Source organism: Myotis myotis, unplaced genomic scaffold (assembly GCF_014108235.1).
Source record: "Myotis myotis isolate mMyoMyo1 unplaced genomic scaffold, mMyoMyo1.p scaffold_m19_p_5, whole genome shotgun sequence".
NCBI classification, from domain to species: Eukaryota; Metazoa; Chordata; class Mammalia; order Chiroptera; family Vespertilionidae; genus Myotis; species Myotis myotis.
In genome coordinates this window covers 88169322-88191062 of record NW_023416357.1, presented here as the reverse complement: position 1 = coordinate 88191062, position 21741 = coordinate 88169322, and the positions used below count along the sequence as shown (strand labels likewise).

The window sequence follows — 21741 nt, the reverse complement described above, 5'->3', positions numbered from 1 at the left end:
TTTTACAAAAGAGAAATCTATGCCTTGCTTCAGGCAGAAAAAAAGGACAAAGAACTCCTGTGTTTTCTGTTTCTTAATTGCCCTCAGCTCAAAAGAATCCCTATATACCACAGAGGCATATTTTGAGGCGGGGAATTCTAATCTCCTTCAGATGTACTTGGATGTCAGGCTGTACATGAAGATATACTAGTAAACCCATCAGTGCAGCAGGGACTGACTTGTTCACAGATGCATCCTTAGTGCCTAGAACAGCAAGTGCCTGGTTCAGGACGTTGGGAAATCTCATGTGCTGGAGTCACACAGATCCTGCTGGGAGTAGCATAGAAGCTGCTTGCCCTGGAAAAGGGACCCGGAAGGGTGGCTAGAATCTGGTAGCCTCTGTGGTCTCTTTAACCGGGGAGGGAAACCAAGCCACCGGAGGAAATCGCCTTTTTGAATCAGGTATCACGGGGTCTGAATAAGCTCTGTCCAAGCCGTGCATGGGGTACAGGACAAGTCACAGGCTTGGCGGCTGTTTTTGGTTTACATTGGTCACTAGTCAGCATCTGCGGGCAGAGAAGGGCTCCCTGGAGTACCTCCCTTCCCCATCCCTCCCTCCCTGGAGCTTTTCCCCTTGTAGGTCAGCCACTTGCCCGGGAAGGGAGGCAAACACCGGTGACAAGTCTAGCCCATACGCAAAGCACCCAGCATCACTTGTGTAACCCAAGGCTCTCATCCGGGACCTCTGACTCAGTGGTTCTAAAGCACAGCAGGGGGGCAGAATTCATCCGGGATATATATATATTTTTTACGTAAAGTATAACAAACACAGAAAAGTGCACATGGGTAAATAGTGTGATGAATTCTCACAAAGTGAACAAACGAGGTAACTCCCAGGTCAGGACACAGAATATCACCAACTGGCCTCTCTGGAGTCCCTTTCATGCCACCTCCCTGTCCCCCCAGAGCTTCTGCTTCATGAAACTGACCAGAGGCCTGGCGCTTTGCAGAGCTGCACAGGTGGTTGATGCGCACAGCGAGGCTTGGAAACCACTCCCTGCAGTCATACGATCTCTTTCATCAGAGGTGGAACTAGAGGATGCTTTGCTGCCAGTCTTCCACTCAGCACCAGTAGCTGCCTGGCTGTGTTTACCCACCGAGCAGTAAGCATTTCCTGTAGCTGGGGTCTGCAGAGCATGTGAGCGCAGCTCCTGGGCTCAGGAAGCCAGTTGGTTGGTTCCAGCCTGGGCATGTGGCCCTCTCTCCCTGGCGGGAGTTGCATGAAGAGGTATTTTTGGAAGGTGCAGGAATTCCGTAGCCATTTGGAAAATGCCTGCTCATAGGCTCAGCTGGATTCTCGTTTTAAAATGCTGATGTGGCTGCGGGGCCTGACCTAGCCAGTTTTCCTGGATCTAGGGGTGGGGAGAGTGAGGAGGCATGCTCCCCTTTTCTCCCTTTTCTTTGAATTGTATCCCCATTTTATTTTTGTCTCAACTTCCTCTGTCCCACAAGCTTCAAGAGAATTGTGAGGCGTCTCCTGCAGCTCGTTGGCTCTTTGATGCTGTCTGTAGGTAAGTGTTTAACTTGTCCCAAGTAAGTCAGGGCTTTGGGGTCATTTTAAGTCAAACGAAAGTTTACCCTCAATTCCCTATCAAGGATCTTTGGCCCTGAAGCCCTTACCTGGAGTTTGTCTCCCTCCCTTCCAGGTAGGACCCTGAGCACCCTCTTATTCTCTTTCCTGTGTCCCCCTCTGCTTTGCTCTGGTGGCCTTCATTGATAACCACAGCTTTTGCTAACCATCCATCCATTCATTCTCCCATCCATTCATTCATTTAGTGCCACGCCCTATGCAGGGAACAGGGTGGGGGCTGGGGCAGCCAAACTACCTTCTGTCCTCATCATTTCAGCCCTTCCCTAAGAACTTCCTTTGTCCCCACTTTTCCACTTCCTCCCACAGTCATGTCTGTGCTCTGAGAGATCTCTGCTCCTGCACTTGCATTTCAAAGGTAGCCTGTCCTCTCCTTTTTCTGTGTTCAAACCCCTTGCTTCTAACCTTCATTTCTAGCTCCTTGGATCTGGGATAGAAAATAAAAACGTAGGACCCAGCATGGTTCTCCTCCCCAATTTTCTTTTTCTGAGGTCGTCCCTGTCCCATCCACCTCCCATCTCCGCACCAGCCTCTCTCCAGGCCAGATCTGGGAATGGAAACGCCACGAAGCGAAGCGAGATGTGCTACACAAGCACTGTTGCTAGTTTACTGTGCATCCTTCTGAAGATGGTCTATGAAAATCACAAAAGCACAATGAGCATATTATATAGGCTGTTTTTAACTTTGTTCTTTTCACTTAAGAGTATATTTTGGAGTCTATTTTAAAAAGCTTTTAAAATTGATTTTTAGAGAGCGAGGGAAAGGGGGAGAGAGAAACATTGATGTGAAAGCAAAACATCAATTGGCTGCCCCCTACCAGGATGGAGCCTGCAACCCGGGCATCAAGTGACCAGGATGACACCCAACCACCTGAGCCACACTGTCCAGGGCTGGAGTCTTTTTTTCTTACTAGTTCTGCGAAGGAGACATGAGACAGATTAACAAGAGAAAATAATCAAATTTAATTATGTATGTACATACGAGGGCTTCCATAAGAACATAGGTCCTGAGGACAAACTGGGCAGTTGAGGCTAATTTGCCATCTTGAGTTAGCTGATGGTGGTGATGGGGGAGAGGGGGGGAGGGTTGGGTTGGGACTTCAAAGAGGAAAAAAGCAATTCATATGTTTGGTAAACAAATGTTTGCTGGGCCATCTTTACACAATAGCACACAGCGAGGACTTTGAGCAAAGCTCCATCCCTGTCCATTACACACCAGTTCATATTAAACTATAGTTATCGATGATGACAGCTCTTTTTCTGGAGTTATCTAAATTCTTTTAGGCAGTTAGGGGGAAGGTCAAAGGTCCTTCCTGAGTCTTTGCTTTTTAAAAATAGCCAGCTTAGCCCTAACCGGTTTGGCTCAGTGGATAGAGCCTTGGCCTGCGGACTCAAGGGTCCCAGGTTTGATTCCTGTCAAGGGCATGTACCTTGGTTGCAGGCACATCCCCAGTAGGGGGTGTGCAAGAGGCAGCTGATCGATGTTTCTCTCTCATCGATGCTTCTCTCTATCCCTCTCCCTTCCTCTCTGTAAAAAATCAATAAAATATATTTTTTAAAAATAGCCAGCTTAAAATAATCAATATCCCCCCAAAAGGCATGTTTTGTAGTGGCAAAGCTCTGCTCCCCTCAGTACATATCCTACATGAGTTGGGGGTAGATTTAGAAAGCAGAGAAAGCTTGTTTCCAAGTGCCCCTGGGCATCTGAAGATGGAGCTTCTGGCTGCTCGCCACAGACAGTGTGGCCCTGGGGCCACCTGAGGCTGTTTTGCTCTGGGAGACAACCTGCCATGTGACAGACAGGGAGCTAACCTCTCTGCCAGATGTCACTGAATGGATGTGTCCTGTTCTTGCCCTTGCCTGGAATTTGTTCTCAGAGTTTAATATACGAGATACAAGTGCTAGCGCTCCCCTGCACCCCTAAACCTGGCTATGGCTACTCAGTTCTTTTCTGCGGTCGTGTAGGTGGTGAATAATTTTCTCAGCAGTGCGGCGGTCACCTCAGAGCTGCATTTCTGGTTTGTGGAGAGAGCCTGGCAGGGGCTGTGTTGAAGGGATTAATGGCCAGTAGTGCTGGCAGTAGCTTCAGCTTACTCAGGCCATGGTGAGCTCTTTTCTTGAAGGGTCTGGAATACAGGAGGTGGAATGGGGCATAGCCCTTGATGTTTAAAGCTGGTTGAATGACTTTGGGTCTCTCCATAATTACCTTATAGAGTGCTACCTCCTTCCTTCCCTTTCTTTCCCTTGCTCTCTGCCTCTGACCTTGCTCATATTCTTTTGATGAGCTTGTATTCCCCAAACAGCGTGTATCAAATCATCTTCATTTGATTTAGATGTTCCAAAGAAAAATATCATGGTGGTATTCATTTCAATTTCCTCAGATCAAATTGCTTATAAGATTTTCCAATTGAAAGAGAAAAAGACAAAGTTAAATATCTTGAACCCTTGTTCTTAGAGAGGCACCAAAGGCAGGGGATTTCAGCGGTTTATCTCATCTGATTTTTTCTTAAATTACAGCTTTATTGAGATATAATTCACACACCATATAACTCACCTACTTAACGTACACAATTCAGTGGCTTTAGTATATTAATACAATTGTGTAGCCATCACCCCAATCAGTTTTAGAACATTTTCATCAATCACCCCACAGAAACCCCATACCCATTAACAGTCACTTCCCATTTCTCTCCAATCCCCTCAGCCTAAGGCATCCACTAATCTACTTTCTGACTGTATGGATTTGCCTATTTTGGACATTTCACATGAATGGACTCATATAATATGTGGTCTTTTGTGACTAGCTTATTTCACTTAGCATAATATTTTCAAGATTCACCCACATGGTAGCTTGTATCAAAACTTTATTCCTTTTCATGGCTAAATAATATTTCATTGTATGGGTATAAGTTATTTTGTTTATCCATTAATCAGTTGATGGACATCTGGTTTGTTTCCATTTTATTGGTTATTATGAAGAATGCTGCTATGAACATTACTGCACAAGTCTTTGTATGGACCTCATTGGATCTTTATAGTAACTCTCTAAGGTACATATTTTATAGACCTCATTCTATAGATAACAGAACTTCCAGGATGGTAGACAGCAAGTTTGAACACAGCTGTTAGAGTCCTAAGTGCATGCTTTCTTCAATCTATGTTCATAGAGTTGAAATAATTGTTTGACAGAACCTGGTATGGATATGCCTGTAGGAAGTGTCAACCTTAAAAATAAACATGTTATTTTACCAGCAAAATGGGTTTGTTCAGGAATAGTAGAGGAACTACAATTCAGGACATGCAAGCTATGGCAAACCACAGGCAAGAGAACGAAGGAGAAGACCCTTATAAAGAAAAGGAAGTTAGGAGAGAATGTTGTGAAGGAAAGTCCACGAGAAGAGAGCCAGAGTTCAGGGTGGTGATGGCTGTTCATTGGCTGGGCTGTTGCTGGGCGAGGGGAAAATCTTCCTCCCGCTGGTTGGAGTAGTAAAGTATGCTTCTTCCTTGTGAGAACCATTAGCTCCTTCCTCTGGGAGTCTGCAAGGTGCAGTGAGTGGTTAGTGCCTGCGCACTCCTTCTTCAGGGTCTCCCTACTTCATTTTAAATGAGAGAGAGAGAGAGAGAGAGAGAGAGAGAGAGAGAGAGAGAGAGAGAGAGAGAGGACATTTGATGATGTTGCACTTATTTATGCATTTATTGGTTGATTCTTGTATGTGCCCTGAATGGGGACGGAGCCCACAACCTTGGCATATGGTGGTGACAATGCTGTAACCAACTGAGCTATGGCCAAGGCTCCTTTTATTCATTTTCACAGAAGTAATCATAAACGTGAACAGTTAATTTTCCGTTGTGATAGTTCAGCCCTTTCCCCTACCTCTCCCTTCCCTCTCTGCCCTTTTCTCCTTTCCTAGCTTTCAGTTCTTCCTTCCAGGGATCAGTTCCTCTCCCCTGTAACAGGGGCAGAATTTGCTCCCTCATGTACACTTTCGTGTGGCACGGAATGTAGTTGGAATCTGTTTGCATGTGTGAGTTGCGTCCTATGAGATGAAAGCTCCTCTGCTAGTAGCGGGCACATGGTCGGTATGTGAAGCAGTGGACAGAGAGGGGGGCTTCCCGAAAAAGCTGGTTTCCTAGCTCCGTCCCGGGGTTCCACGGATGAAGGCCACCCACGAAACGGGCCGGAGCTGCGCGCGGACAACCACCTCCGCCCGGCTCCCCGGCAGCCAGGCCACGCACACCGTTGCTCCAGCAACAACCCGCCCGAGCAGGTGGCGCCCGGGAGTCCCTGGCAGGAGCGCGCACTCGCAGAAACGCGGGGCACCCGCCCGACCACCACGTCAGACCCACCCCCGCCCCTCAGCGCCAGCGGGACTCGGCGCAACCCGCGGCTCCGCCTCCTCGGTGGGGAGCCTGGGAAGCCCACGAATCAGAGAGACGGACACATCGCCCAGGCAGCCAATCCCCGCGGGCGTGTGATCCCGCGCCCGCCCGGGGGCTCGGCGGCCGGCCCCGAGGCAGCGACTGCGGGAGTCGCTGTTGAGGCGGCCGCGGGCGCGGGTCGCGTCGCGCTGCTCTGAGGGGCCGGGCCGGGCTGGCCGCTGCTGGCGCCTGGCCGTGAGGGCGGGCTCCCGGGCGGGCGGAATGGCCCCCGCCTAGGGCGGCGGGAGACGCGGCTGAGCCCAGGATGCTGGGGAGGCGGCGCGGCGGCTCCTCACTCATCCCAGGTAAGGGGGACGCCGCGGCCCGCTCCCCGCCCGCCGCCGCCCACCTGGCGCGCAATCCCGGCCGCCTCCGGCCGGGCATCCCTCGGCCCCACGTCGCCTCTGCCCGTCCCTCTCCCGGTTTGCCCCGGGGCAGTTGTCCAGTCCCGGCCCCCCACGCTGTGGCCGGGCCGCCCCTGCATGCACCCCGCTTCCCCCAGGGGCAGGGTTTCCGGGTCTCGGCTTCTGGGTCGCCCGCTGGCCCCCGCCGGGGTGGGCCTCCCGCTTCTCCCCTTCCTCTTCGCCGGGCTGACACCGCTTCCCGGCCCCGCTTCCCCGCATTCCTTCGTGCGCCTTCGAGGGATGAGACCCCTTCTCTCCCCGTCATCCCGTCGGCATCGGACTTGTGCCCTTACCTCCACCCGGGCTTCGCTCCTGCAGGCTCCGCTGTCCTGTCCTCAGACCGCGTACTCTCTACATCTCCCCCCCCCCCCCCGCCCCCCGGGTGTCCTGGGTCTTGCCATTTGCTCCCAGATGCCTTCCTTTCCACGCTCCCTTCTTCTCCCCTCACTCTCCACCTACCACCTTAGCCGGCACTTCTTCCTTTACACTTAAACCTTCAGTCGCGTTAATACCCTCCGGTATGTCAGGTCTGTAGTTTTGACATCTCAATTCGTCTTTAAGCGTGCTGCAACCATAGCATGTAAAGCGCCTTGCCCGGAGCCCGGCACACAGTAGGTCTGGCGCATGTGGGATGCTCACGCGTTAGTCTTCTAGACCCTTTCCAGGCCTTTGCGCTTGCTCTCCAGATGGTGGTAGCAAGAGGTCCAGTATCCATAGAGCTAACCCACTCACTACCTGAAGGGTGGTGTGGGTGATGGCAGGATGAATTCGTGAACTCCAAGTGTGATCTTTATGTTGTACATTGTTTTATATTTTCTATTTATTGTTTTAGACTATTTTGCATTAATTGGTGGTGTCAGCAATTCTTAGTGAGCTTTGCAATATAATTCCCCTCCTCCCCGTCCCCATCTCTTTTTAGGAGGAAAGAGCCCCTACCTCCGAGTTGAAATTAGCGTTGTGTGTAAGAAGTGTTTAGTGTGTTTATCTCTCTGCTAGTCCAGTCCTGCGGTGAATTTTCATGCTTTAAGAATTTGGAGGAATCAGGTTTAGATTTCTTGGAGTCAATTGCTGAAGGGATCAGCACTGCTTAGGAGTGCCCTGGCCAGTGTGGCTCAGTTGATTGGAGCTAGTCCTGTGTGGGGTTTGATTCCTGGGCATACAGTATACCCATGTTGTCTGTTCTGTCCCGGTGGTGAGAGTGCATATGGGCGGCAACCGATGGCACATCCATGTTTCTCTCTCTCTCCCTCCCTCCCGCCCTCTCTCTCTCTCTAAAGTCAATTTTTTAAAAAATTCTTAGGAGCCACGGTTCTGACAAGTTCTCTAAAAGTAAAAGTAATTAACACACCCACTCCCCCCACCACTCAACTGCCCCCCCTACTCAACTATTCCCCCACCCCTCAACTGCCCCGCTTTTTGGCACTGGCCCCGAACACACTTTCTGGCTATCAGAGGAAAGAGCTGCAGTCCATTTTTCAAAGAGTAATATAAATTTGACTTTTTAAAATGGTAAGAGCAATGTTACTGGCCTCAAGCCATTCTTGCCACATTTGCTGTGATGGTCTCCAAGTTTGGATGAATCAAACACTTGGCTTTTTTTCCTGCTCCGGGGATCTCCAGAGCAGGCTGGAGACAATCATGTAAGCGAGCTGCTGGTGCTGATCTAAACTGGATTCCAACTTTACTCTCACTGCCTGGGTATGCTTTGACTTGCCCTTTAGGTTCCTCTTATGTACTAAAAGCCTAAATGGCTGTCTATAGATTTTTACCATTCTCCTCTAACCATTTGTCCTACTCTTGAGTTCCTTTCATTGCTTATTTTGCCTCCAACCTCACAGAAGAAATTGGTGGGCATGAGCCCTGAACTCCTAAGGATCTCACTTTTTTAAAAAAATATTTTATTGATTTTTTTTACAGAGAAGAAAGGAGAGGGATAGAGAGTTAGAAACATTGATGAGAGAGAAACATCGATCAGCTGCCTCCTGCACACTCCCTACTGGGGATGTGCCCACAACTAAGGTACATGCCCTTGACCAGAATCGAACCTGGGACCCTTGAGTCCGCAGGTGGATGCTCTATCCACTGAGCCAAACCGGTTAGGGCAAGGATCTCATTTTTTTCTGTGTGCCTGTACCTATCTGATTCCTGATCTTTTCTTTTATCAGAGGAAGTCCTCCTAAGAATAACATCTCTGACCTCCCGCTTTATTCTCCTTTTTCTCTCAGCCCACATCCAAAACAAAAACAAAAACCTTCCCTTGATGCTTCCCTCTTTTTTTCTCAGGTTAACGTGGTGTTCTTTAGAATTTCATTTTTCGTTCTTTTCTCTGTTCTCTCTAATTTCCTTGTGTGTTACACTTTTTCTTATGGCTACAAATAGCACCAGTATATTTATGGTTTTCAAAGATGTATATCCAGTCCCCATTTTTCTTGGACTTCATGTGTTTCTTTTTAAAGACCTTAAAATAGGAGTGTCTGTTGGATAAAAATATACTGGATACTTGGTACTTTAAACTTGGTTATCTTTTCCTTTCCCTTCCCTCTACTCCTAGTCCCCTCAAACACATACACAGACACTCCTATTTTTAGGTCTTTACCCTAAGGAGCTTAGAACCCTCTTCTTTCCAGACATTAAGTCTGTTGTAGATCCTATTGCTTCACCTGTAATCCTTTTCTTTCCCTCCTCATTGCCAGGAGATTGGTTGAGGCCTGTGCTATGTTTCTTCTAAATAGAGTCAGTGTCAGCCATTTTCAACCCAGGCACTAATTTAAAGCCACCTTGGGAGCTCTTAAAGTGTAAGGATGAGGGGATCAAAATATCTCTAGAGATTCTGATTCACTTGGTCTGGTGTGGGGCCAGACCTTGTCATTTAAAAAACACTTCCCATGTGATGGTAGATAATATGCAGCTGATGCTGAGAACTGGGCTGAAAGCTCAAAGAGGGAGTGATAGAACCCCAAGGAATTACAATATTTAACTCATCCTTTAAAATTCAGGATGAATGTCATTTTTGTTGGCATGATTACTTACTTATTTCCGTGGTACTTTGTACATGTACCATATTAAAGTACATGTACCTATGATCACATTTTCTCTAACTTATTTCTCATGGGTCCATTTTTTCTCAAGACTAGGAATTTCTTGAGGTCTGGGACCATGCCTAAAAATGAACTACTGTTTCCTCTACATTATGCACAACACTTCTGATACTAAATATGTGGGTTTTCCCCTTATATTAAGCATTTCTCCAACTCTCTAGACACCAACTAGGTGTCCTATAATTTAACTCAATTATGACACTAACTATCTGGAGTTAGTTGCAGACTGCTCACAGAAATAAAAAAAGGTCTTTAGCCCTAGCTGGTTTGACTCAGTGGATAGAGCGTCAGCCTGTGGATTGAAGGGTCCCAGGTTCGATTCCGGTCAAGGGCACATGCCCAGGTTGCAGGCTTGATCCCCAGTGGGGGGCGTGCAGAAGGCAGCCAATCAATGATTCTCTCTCATCATTGATGTTTCCATCTTTCTCTCCCTCTTCCTTCCTCTCTGAAATCAATAAAAATATATTTTAAAAAGGGAGGAAAAAAAAGGTCTTTACTTGTCATTACTTTTTATTATAAAGGGTGTAACTTAGTAACAGGCAAATGGAAGAGATGTGTAGGGCAAGATATGTGGGAAGGGGTATGGAGTTTCAATGCCTTCTCTGGCCATGTCACCCTTCCAGTATCTTGTGTTCACCAGTCCAGAACCTCTCCAAAACTCTTCAGTTAGGGTTTTTTTATGGAGGCTTTATCACACAGACCTAAATGATTAAATAGTTGACCATAGGTAATTAACTTAATCTACAGACCCTTTCTCCTTGGAAGTTAGGGGATGGTTCCTTTGGCAACCTTTCAACCTCCAAGATATGGTTGAAAGCGACTTATTGTGTATAACAAGAAATTCCAAGGATTATGGAGCTCTGTGCTAGGAACCAGGGATGAAGACCTAATATATTATATTTTATTCTATAATAATTATTATATCACAGTATCACACTGCCTTATCTTTTCATCACTGCCTTATATATTTTAGAAACTTGATGAAAATTGGTTGAATGAATTATTTTGGTAAATAATGTAAAACATCATGAACTCACAGTTTTGCTAGCTGACCAGCTGTTTCTTGGCTGCTGACAGGTCATTCATACTTGCACTGTCATTCTTACCTCTTGAGTGTTTAATCCATTTACACTTAATGTAATTATCAGTCCATTCAGATTTATATTTTGCTATTTGTTTTCTGTATGTCTTGCCATTTTGATATTTGTTTTCTATATGACTTGTCTTTTTAGTTTCTCTATTCCTTCATTACTGCCTTCTTCTTTATTAAATAGTAGAGGCCAGGATCCTTCAGCCTGTGGGATCAGGCTGAAACTGTCTCTCTGACATCCCCTGAGGGACCCCACCAGTGTATGATCGGGGCTGGGGAAGAGTGTGGGAGGTTGGCCAACCCAGGAGGGACTGTGGGAGGGCTCCAGGGAGTGTCTGGCCCATCTCACTCAGTCCCGATCGACCGGATCCCAGCAGCAAGCTCACCTACCGGTCAGAGTGTCTTCCCACTGGTGGTCAGTGCACGTCATAGCGACTGGTCAACTGGTCAACTGCACCCTGGTGGTCAGTGGTTGAGTGGCCTTAGCTTATCATTAGCATATTATGCTTTGATTGGTCGACTGGACGACTGGACACTTAACATATTAGGCTTTTATTATATCGGATTCTCCAGTATATACTTTAATTAGCTTATTATTTCTTTTACAACTTTTCTTTATTTTCCTGGTGATTACAATTAATATTTTAAAACAATTTACTTTGGATTAATACCAGTCGGCTGGTCACTTAGGCTTCTATATATATAGATGAGTCACTTTTCTCTTGGTGCCTTCAAGATCTTGTCTTTGGCTTTTGTCAGTTTGATTATAATGTGTCTATGTGCACATCTCTTTGAGTATATCCTATTTGGTGTTTCATCTAGTTCCTTGGGTGTTTAATGTATTTCATTGAATTTAGGATGTTTTCAGCCATTTATTTATATAAATTTGATTTCCCCCATCTTTTTGTCTTTGGGACTTTATGCATATTTTGGTATGCTTGATGATATCTCACAGGTCTGAGGCTCAGTTCATTTTTCTTCATTTTTTTTCTTTCTGTTCTTCAGACTAGAAAATTGATCTGTTAAGCTACCTGATCTTTCTGCTAGCTTAAATCTGCTGTCGAACCCCTGTAGTGAATTTTTTGTTTCAATTATTGTACTTTTCAACTCTAGAATGTCTCTTTGGTTCTTTTAAAACAAAGTATTTCTATTGACATTCTCTATTAGTGAGAAATAATTCTCATAATTTTCTTTAACTATTTAGACATGGTCTTCTTTGTTTTTTTGAACATATTTACAATAGCTGATTTGATTTAAAGTTTTTGTCTAGTAAGTCCAACATCTGGGCTTCCTCAGGGATAGTTTCTATTGACTTCACCTTTCCACCTGTGTATAGACAATACTTTCTTATTTCTTTATGTATGTCATAGTTTTTTGTTGTTGTTGTTGAAAATTGACACTTTATTTTTAAAATTTATTTTTACTGATTTCAGAGAGGAAGGGAGAGGGAGAGAGAGACAGAAGCATCAACAATGAGAAAGAATTATTGATCGGCTGCCTCCAGCATGCCTCACACTGGGGATGGAGCCCAAAACCCCGGCATATACCCTGACCGGAAATTGAACTGTGATCTCCTGGTTCATAGGTCAATGCCCAACCACCAAGCCATGCCAGCTGGGGCTGAAAATTGACACTTTAAATAATATAATGTGGCTACCCTGGAAATTAAACCCTTCTCCCCCAAAGTTTGTTGTATTCTTTGTCCTGTATAATCACTGAAGTCTCTGCTTGGTTAGCCTAGTGGTCATCTACTGATTGGACAGATTTCCTTAAATGTCTTGAAACTATTAGTCTCCCAGCCTTTGTGCGCGCGCGTGTGTGTGTGTGTTTGTGTATTTTGACTCCCATCATGCAGTTTACACTATGCCTTAGACTGCACTTCCTGCTTGTGCAGAACATCAAGGTCAGTTAGAGGTGAGAGCCTTCCCAAGTCTTTCCTGGGCATGTGCATGCTTTCTAGGTTCCCAAGAATATATTGGAGCTTTTCTAAGCCCTGTATGTACAACTCATTCCTCAGTTTTTTAAGTGTTTGATCAATGTCCTGTTTGCCTCAACTGTTATTGTCACTGCAGACAGCTAATTAAACAATTATCTCAGCTTCTGGTCAAGATGGCAGAGTAGGTAAACACTGTGCTCACCTCCTCCCATAACCACATCAGAATTACAACTAAATTTTAGACAACCACTATTGAGAACCACCTGAAGACTAACTCAATAGAACTCTTATAACTAAGGATATAAAGAAGCTAAGTCAAGCCTGGTTGGAGGGGTGGAGATGTGAAATAGGCTGGCCCCATACCCACATGTGGCAGTTAAGAATTGGGAAGGATATCTTGGCTTTGGAGGTACCCCTGAGGAGCTGGGGTATAATCTCCACACCTGGATCCCCAGTCCAGAGCACAAGTGCTGGGAACAGGAGCCCCCACAGTATCTGGCTGTGAAAATCAGCAAGGATTCCATCTGGCTGAGATGGAGGGCTGCTGGAGTCCCAGGCGTTCCTCTTTTTTTAAAAAAATATATTTTTATTGATCTCAGAGAGAATCATTGATCAGTTGCCTCCTGCAGGACCCCTACTGGGGATCGAGCCCACAATCCAGGCATGTGCCCTTGACCAGAATCAAACCCAGGACCCTTCAGTCCACAGGCTGACGTTCTATCCCCTGAGCCAAACCAGCTAGGGCCCAGGTGTTCCTCTTAAAGGGCCCTCACATGGACTTAGTTGGTGATAGACACATTCAGTTTGAGTTCTAGCACTGGGCAGCAGCTCAAAAAGTACCAGGGACATATGGGGAGGAACTGCATTGTCTGACTTCAGGTCAAGGGCTGGAGGGGCAGCTCTCTCAGCCATTTTGTTACTTTGTGGAACCTTCCCCTCACAGAGCAGGCAGGTGCAGGTGGGCTCCAAATCTGAGTGTTCATCAAACTCCCCACACTCTTAATTCCCTGAGAACCTGTCCCACCCAACTTATGCATAGGCTGAATCTCCTTCAGTGACTGTTACAAGTGGTGGCCTCAGCCCATGTCTTGGACTTGCCTACTATCTCTCAAAGGTTCACAAACCCCAAGCAGCACCTGGACTCAGCATGCACTATACCTCTTGCTAAGTGACTCCCAGTCTGGCACTAGTGGCAGCTGGCCACGTTTGGCAGCATAGCCTTTCACAGGCACCTCCAAGCCCAGCACAGGCAGCTACCAATTGCAAATCACTTTCAGCTCCTACCAGGTGGCCTCAGGCCAGCCACAAGCTACAGCTTATCTGGGTCTGCATCAGAGCCTCTTGCAAAAGGCCCCAGAATCAACAAACTTGGTGGCCAGCTTCAGACTACACAAGAGCACTACCCAATTAACTCCACAAACAACATGCCTGAAGGGTGGATTCAGTAGGCACCAGAGCCCTGCAGCAGTGAATCCCACTTTGGGGGATCAGCCCTCCACAAAAGAGCTCATCCATTGCAGTAATGGCTAGTCCTCATAACCGGTCAGCCTGAGGATCAATTCCACACACTGGTATCCCAATAGCAGTCAAGGCTCAACCACAACAGGAAGGCACACGTAACTCACACAAGGGACATCCCTGGAACACCCGGCTCAGGTGACCAGAGAACTGTGCCATTGGGCTCCTCAGGACACCTAGTACCTTAAGCCACCCTGGGAGACTTATCAGATCTATCTAATATGTAGAAACAAACCCAGGCAGCCAAAATAGGAAGACAAAGAAACATGTCCCACATGTAATGACAGGTGGGAAAAAAATCTAGAAAAAGAACTAAACAAAATGGAGGCAAGCAGTCTACTAGATGCAGAGTTCAAAACACTGGTTAAAGTGAACTTAGGGGAAGAATAGATGACTCAGTGAGAATTTCAACTAAGAGGTATAACATAAAAAGGACATAGAGATTATTAAAAAACTAGAGGCTCGATGCATGAAGATTCGTGTAAGAATAGGCCTTCCTTCCCCTGGCTGCCAGCACCACCTTCACTCCGGCCCGGAGCTGCCTTCTGCCTTCGTGTGCTGCCCAGAGGCCCAGAGCAGCCGGGGCAGGGCAGAACACCTGCGTCATCACCATGGCAATGACGCAAGAGTTCCAGCTTAGCCGTTGCCATCTCTGTCACATCAATAGTATATTCCCTCCTTATTGGCTGTGGGCGCCGCCATCTTTATTGCGAAGTGACGGTCAATTTGCATATCCTGTCTTTATTAGATAGGATAGAAGTGAAGAATACAATAACTGAAATGAGGACTACATGAGATGAAAAGAACAGTAAAGCAGATGAAGCAGAGGATCAAAATCAGGATTTAGAAGAAAAGGTACCAGAAAACATTCAATTAGAACAGCAAAAAGAAGAAATCCAAAAAATGAGGATAGTATAAGAGTCCTCTGTGTCAATTTCAAGCATACCAACATTCACATCATAGGGACACCAGAAGGAGAAGCGAGAGAGCAAGGGATTAAAAAACCTATTTGAAGAATAACTAAACATTTCTCTATCCCAGCAAAGGAAATAGACATACTAGTACAGGAAGCCCAAGGAGTTCCAAATAAGATGAATCCAAAGAGGCCCACACCAAGACACATCATAATTAAAATGCCAAAAGTTAAAGACAAAGACAGAATCTTAAAAGCAGCAAAAGAAAAGCAGTTAGCTGCATACCAGTGAGCCTGATAAGACTGTCAGCTGATTGGGGGGAAAATATTCAAAGTGATGAAAAGCAAGGAAACAACAGCCAAGATTACTCTACCAAGCAAGGCTATCATTTAGAATTGAAGGAGAGATAAAGAGCTTCCCAGACAATAAAAAAACTAAAGACATTCACCACCACCAAACCAGTATTACAAGAAATGTTAAAGGGATTTCTTGAAGAAGAAAAAAAAAGATACAAAATATGCCTAATAAAGTGACAGTAACTACATACCTATCAATAATCACTTTAACTGTAAAAGCATTAAATGCTCCAATTAAAAGACATGGTGTGGCTGGATGAATAAAAAATCAAGACCCACACATATGAAATCAAACTAAAAAGTTTTTGCACAGCAAAGGAAATCATCTACAAAATGAAAAGATAACCTAATGAGTGGGAGAAGATATTTGGCAATGATACATCCAATAAGGAATTAATATTCAAAATATGTAAGGGACTCATACAGGTAACACCAAAAAAGACAAACATTCCATTTTAAAAATGGGCAGAGGACCTAAATAGACATTTTTCCAAAGAGGACATACAGATGGCCAATAGACATATGAAAAAATTCTCAGTGTCACTAATCATCAGAGAAATGGAACCACAATGAGCTATCACCTCATACCTGTCACAATGGCTATTATCAATACATCAACAAACAACAAGTGTTGGTTGAGGAGAAAAGGGAACCCTCCTGCACTGTGAATTGGATTGCAAATTGGTACAGCTATTATGGAAAACAGTATAGAGGTTCCTCAAAAAGTTAAAAATAGAAGTACCTTATGACTCAGTTCCACTTACTGGTATTTATTTGAAGAAATCCAAAACCCTTATTAAGTAGTATATATGCATTCCTATGTTCACTGCAGCATTATTTACAATAGCCAAGATATGGAAGCAACCTAAGTGTTCATCAATAGATGATTGGATAAAGAAGATATGATACATATGCACAATAGAATATTACTTGGCCATAAAAGAATGAAATCTTAACCATTTGCAAGAAAAAGAATGAACCTTGTTGGGTATTGAAAAAAGTCAAACAGAAAAACAAATCCATATGATTTCACTTATATATGGAATCTAAAAAACCCAAAGTGAACAAACAAAAGAGAAACTCATAGATACAGGGTACAAACGGATGGTTTCCAGGTGGGAGGGGCTTGGGGAGATGTGTGAAAAAGATGAAGGGATTAAGAAGTACAAATTGGCAGTTACAAATGGTCTTGGGGATGTAAAGTACAGCACATGGAATGTAATTGATAATATTGTAATAACGATGGTGTCCGGGGGTACTAGACTTGTTGGGGGATCATTTTGTAAGTTATATAAATGTGTAACCACTATGTTATACATCTGATACTAAAGTAATATTCAATGTCAATTGCAATGGAAAAATCTTAAAAATAAACAAAAAAGTTCAATTAAAATTTGTCTCAGACAACAGTATGGTGATTACCAGAGGGAAAGGGGAGTAGGAGAGGTAGAAGAGGGGAAAGGGGGATAAATGGTGATGGAAGGAAACTTGACTTGGGGTGGTGAACACACAATACAAAATACAGGTGATGAATGATAGAATTATGCCCCCCAAAACTATATAATTTTATTAACCAATGTCATCCCAAGAAATTCAATAAAAATAAAATATACATATATTTGGGGTACAGAAATACAAATAAACACAGCTTACAAAGAAAAGAAAATAATAAAAATAAATTGTCTCAATACTTTAAACAAATACCCTGGTCATAGAAATGTCACATTGAGGGTGCTCTGATTCAGGTCCAATAAAGATAAGCTCTGAGAATGTAGCTTTTCCAGATAGGGTAAGTAGTGACAGTTCTTTGGAGATGTGGGTTTGGGGGAACTCCTAACCTGTTCTTAAATGGTTTCTGGGCTGCTGCTGTTCACAGCTATAATGCTTATAGGTTATTGGTTTCCAAGTCTTCCACAGAGCTGGGTAAAGGGAATTGGGAGAATTAAAATGCCATAAATCTTGTTCTGCTTACTGAAAGTCAGCTGTTTTTCTTGGATAAATGTTTCTTGGATTGTTGCAAGCCTTTGGTTAATTTTCAGATTTCTGAAAAAGTTGAGTTTGCATTTTGCCAGTCTTCTCATTACTTTTACGGAGGATCAGACTTTTGGAGTGCCTTACTTTCCCATGCTGGATATGCTTCCTCCGGGCTTTTATTTATGTAGTTTGAGGGGTTCATGCATTAAATTTTAGCAGATTGTTTTAATTACTGAGAACTCTGAGGTTATACAATTATGTTTTTATGTTTTATGTGCTATTATTTTCCCACACTCTGGCTGTGTTTATTGCTTAATATTTTCTGAGTACGTGCTATTCTTTTCAACCTTGAGGCTTCCTGTTATCTTATTTTCTCTGCTCAAGGCTCTATTTATTTCCCTCACTCTCACAATGGGAGTCCTGCTTATCTTTTAAAATTCATTCTGATATAATTTTCTTTCTCTGTAGCCCATGGATGTAATCCTGCATGCCATTTTTCATACCTTTTGTATTACCATGGTATTATTTCATCACATAGTTTCTTGTCTTGTACCCCAGCTAAGTTGCTAGTTCTTTGAAGGCATATGATGAATCATACCCATTTATATGCTCAATACACATTTGTTAATTGAAGTGTAGGAGTAAGGTTCACTGAGAGAATGTTTAACATTTTACTAGTAGGTATTGTGACTGGGTTTACTTTTTATTCATCCATTATTGAATTGGAGGAAATTGTATACTCTGGAAAAATTAAATAACAATACATGGTTGTCCACACACTACATTATATAATCCTTAGAAAGATACAGGAAGATAAAAATCTCCAATACAGATTGTTACAATAGTGGTTTCTGATCAAAGATTTGATGTCCAGCTTTTTATTTTTTATTTTAAAAAATCTTTATTGTTGCCGAACCGGTTTGGCTCAGTGGATAGAGCGTCGGCCTGCGGACTCAAGGGTCCCGGGTTCGATTCTGGTCAAGGGCATGTACCTTGGTTGCAGGCACGTCCCCACTGGGGGGCATGCAGGAGGCAGCTGATCGATCTCTCTCATCGATGTTTCTGACTTTCTATCCCTCTCCCTTCTTCTCTGTAAAAAATCAATAAAATATATGTAAAAAAAAATAAAATAAAAAATCTTTATTGTTGAGAGTATTGCAGATGTCATCCTCATATCCCCCCAATGCCCCTCCCTACCCGGTTCCTGCCCCGCCCCAGGCCTTCACCACCCTATTGTCTGTGTCCATAGGTAATGCATATCTATATTATAAAAGGCCTGTGTCCCTATTGCCATAATGACCAAAGACTGGCGTAGGTGGGCAGAGTCGTGCGATTTCACGTGCTGGGCTTCTAGTATGCATATAAGATCTTTGGTTCATCTCTTCCCACCCATCCCTCTTCCCTCTGAGAGTTGTCAGTCTGTTCCATGTTTCTATGCCTCTGATTCTATTTTATTCATCAGTTTATTTTGTTCATTTGGTTTCTTGTTTGTTTACTTTGATTTTCAGATTCATTTGTTGATAGTTATGTATTTATTGCCATTTGATTGTTCATATTTTTTATCTTTTTTTTTCCTTCTTCTTCCTCTTCTTAAAGAATACTCTTCAACATTTCATGTAATACTGGTTTGGTGGTGATGAACTCCTTTAGCTTTTTCTTGTCTATGAAGCTCTTTATCTGACCTTCAATTGTAAATGATAGCTTTGCTGAGTAGAGTAATCTTGGTTGTAGGTCCTTGCTATTCATCACTTTGAATATTTTTTGCCACTCCCTTCTAGTCTGCAAAGTTTCTGTTGAGAAATCAGCTGACAGTCATATGGGTTCTTTTGTAGGTAACTAACTGCTTTTAAGATTCTCTCTTTGTCTTTAGCCCTTGGCATTTTAATTTTGATGTGTCTTGGTCTAGGCCTCTTTAGTTCTTGTTTGGGACTCTCTGGGCTTCCAGAACTTGTAAGTCTATTTCTTTCACCAATTAGGGGAAGTTTTCTGTCATTATTTCTTTAAGTAGGTTTTCAATATCTTGCTCTCTCTCTTCTTCTGGCACCCCCATAATGTGAATGTTGTTATGCTTGAAGTTGTCCCAGAGGCTCTTTACACTATTGTCATATTTTTGGATTCTTTTTTCTTTTTGCTCTTCTGATTGGGTGTTTTTTGCTTTTTTTTTAATTAATTAAATCTTTATTGTTCAGGTTATTACATTTGTTCCTTTTTTCCCCCCATAACTCCCCTCCACCCAGTTCCCACCTCACCCTCCTCCCTCACTCCCCATCCACTGTCCTCATCCATAGGTGCACGATTTTTGTCCAGTCTCTTCCTGCATCCCCCAAACCCCTTTACCCCCCAAGAATAGCCAGTCCACTCCCTTTCTATGCCCCTGATTCTATTATAATCACCAGTTCATTCTGTTCATCAGATTATTCATTTGATTTTCAGATTCACTTGTTGATAGATGTGTATTTGTTGTTCATAATTTGTATCTTTACCTTTTTCTTCTTCTTCCTCTTCTTAAAGGATACCTTTCAGCATTTCATATAATACTGGTTTGGTGGTGATGAACTCCTTTAGCTTTTTCTTATTTGTGAAGCTCTTTATCTGACCTTCAATTCTGAATGATAGCTTTGCTGGATAAAGTAATCTTGGTTGTAGGTTCTTGGCATTCATCACTTTGAATATTTCTTGCCACTCCCTTCTGGCCTGCAAAGTTTCTGTTGAGAAATCAGCTGACATTTGTATGGATACTCCCTTTTAGGTAACTGAGTTTCTTTCTCTTGCTGTTTTTAAGATTCTCTCTTTATCTTTTGCTCTTGGCATTTCAATTATGATGTGTCTTGGTGTGGTCCTCTGTAGATTCCTTTTGTTTGTGGTTCTCTGCGCTTCCTGGACTTGTAAGTCTATTTCTTTCACCAGGTAGGGGAAGTTTTCTGTCATTATTTCTTCAAAGAGGTTTTCAATATCTTGCTCTCTCTCTTCTTCTGGCACCCCTATAATTCGGATGTTGGTACGCTTGAAGCTGTCGCAGAGGCTCCTTACACTATCTTTGTATTTTTGGATACTTTTTTCATTTTATTTTCTGGTTGGGTGTTTTTTGCTTCTTCGTATTTCAAATCATTGACTTGATTCTTGCAATCTTCTAGTCTGCTGTTGGGAGTCTGTATAATATTCTTTATTGCAGTCAGTGTATGCTTAATTTCTAGTTGGTCCTTTATCACAACCTCGAGGGTCTCATTAGATTTCTTGTAGATCTCATTAAGTTTATCGGCAGTTTCTAGAAAATTCTTGAAAAACCTTAAAAGTGTGGTTTTGAACTCTATATCCAGTAGTTTGCTTTCCTCCATTTCTGTCATTTGTGTCCTTTTTCTTTGTCTCTGCATTTTTTATGCTTCCCTGTGTTGATAAAGTGGTTTTCTGTGCTGAGTGTCCTCTAGGGCCCAGTGGTTCAGCCTCCCCAATTACCTGAGGAGGACACTCTTGGTGCACCCCCTTGTGGGCTTTGTGCACAGTCTTGTTGTAGTTAAGCCTTGATTGTTGTAGTTATCACTGGGAGGAATTGACCTCCAGGCCAATTGGCTGTGAGAATCAGCTGTGTCTGCAGTGGGAGAACTTCTGTGCTGGAGACACCCCTCTGGGGCAAGACTTGCTTCAGTGGGGCTTTGGTGCTCACTGAATCTGCCCCCTGAGTGTGTCCTTTATGGTTCCACGGAGCTGCAAACTGGATGTTCCCACTCTGACCTCTGGGTTTCCTGGCTCCTGGATCTCTAGGGAGGTGCTAATCTAGCCTTTGCCTGAGGCTATCCAGCAAAAGCCTCCCTGCAGGGCTTGGGCGGGGCAGGTCCCACGGGATCAACAGGGCAAGGCTAGCAGTTATGGCTGCTCTCAGTCTTGCCCTCAGAGGCTCTGCTTCTCAGTGTCTCGGTAATCGCTGCAAGCCCCTTGTAGAGAAAGCTGCCCTCGAGTTCTGACTGATGCCAGACAGTCCCACTTCTCCCGTATGAGTCTGGGCCCCTAGAGACTCGCCCGGAACTGGAGCTCAGAGCCTGAGACTCCCTCCCGATTGAAAACGACAACCGCGCCCTCGGCTGCCAGCCCGTTCCGCATGCACCTCTGCACCTTAGTATTTTACTTCCGTACTGTGCCTCCTCTGAGTCTCAGTATGCTTTTCTCTTTCCTTCTAGTTGTAGAATTTCCACTCAGCCAGCCTTCTTGTGGTTCTGGATGATGTCCGTTCCATCTTTTAGTTGTATTTTTGAAGTGGTTGTTCGAGGCAGCAAACTCCGGTGTTTACCTATGCCGCCATCTTGGTTTTGTTTTTTGCCTCTTCATATTCCAAATCCTTGATTTGATTCTCAGAATCCTCTACTCTACTGTTGAATCCCTGTAAATTATTCTTTATTTCAGCTAGTATAGGC

General features: G+C 44.1%; 1 protein-coding gene across 4 annotated transcripts in view; it reads left to right on the top strand.

Moving 5' to 3' along the window:
• Positions 1-981: 981 nt before the first annotated feature.
• Positions 982-21741, top strand: part of TPST1 (tyrosylprotein sulfotransferase 1) — an 89207-nt gene continuing 68447 nt past the window's right edge. Inside the window, exons 1-2 of one of the 4 annotated variants that reach the window (XM_036310301.1) lie at positions 982-1142; positions 1492-1550. The gene's annotated coding sequence lies outside the window, so the exon portion shown is untranslated. Of the gene's footprint in view, positions 1143-1491; positions 1551-6101; positions 6351-21741 lie in introns of those variants that run through there. The other 3 variants (XM_036310303.1, XM_036310300.1, XM_036310302.1) reach the window with 3 other exon arrangements.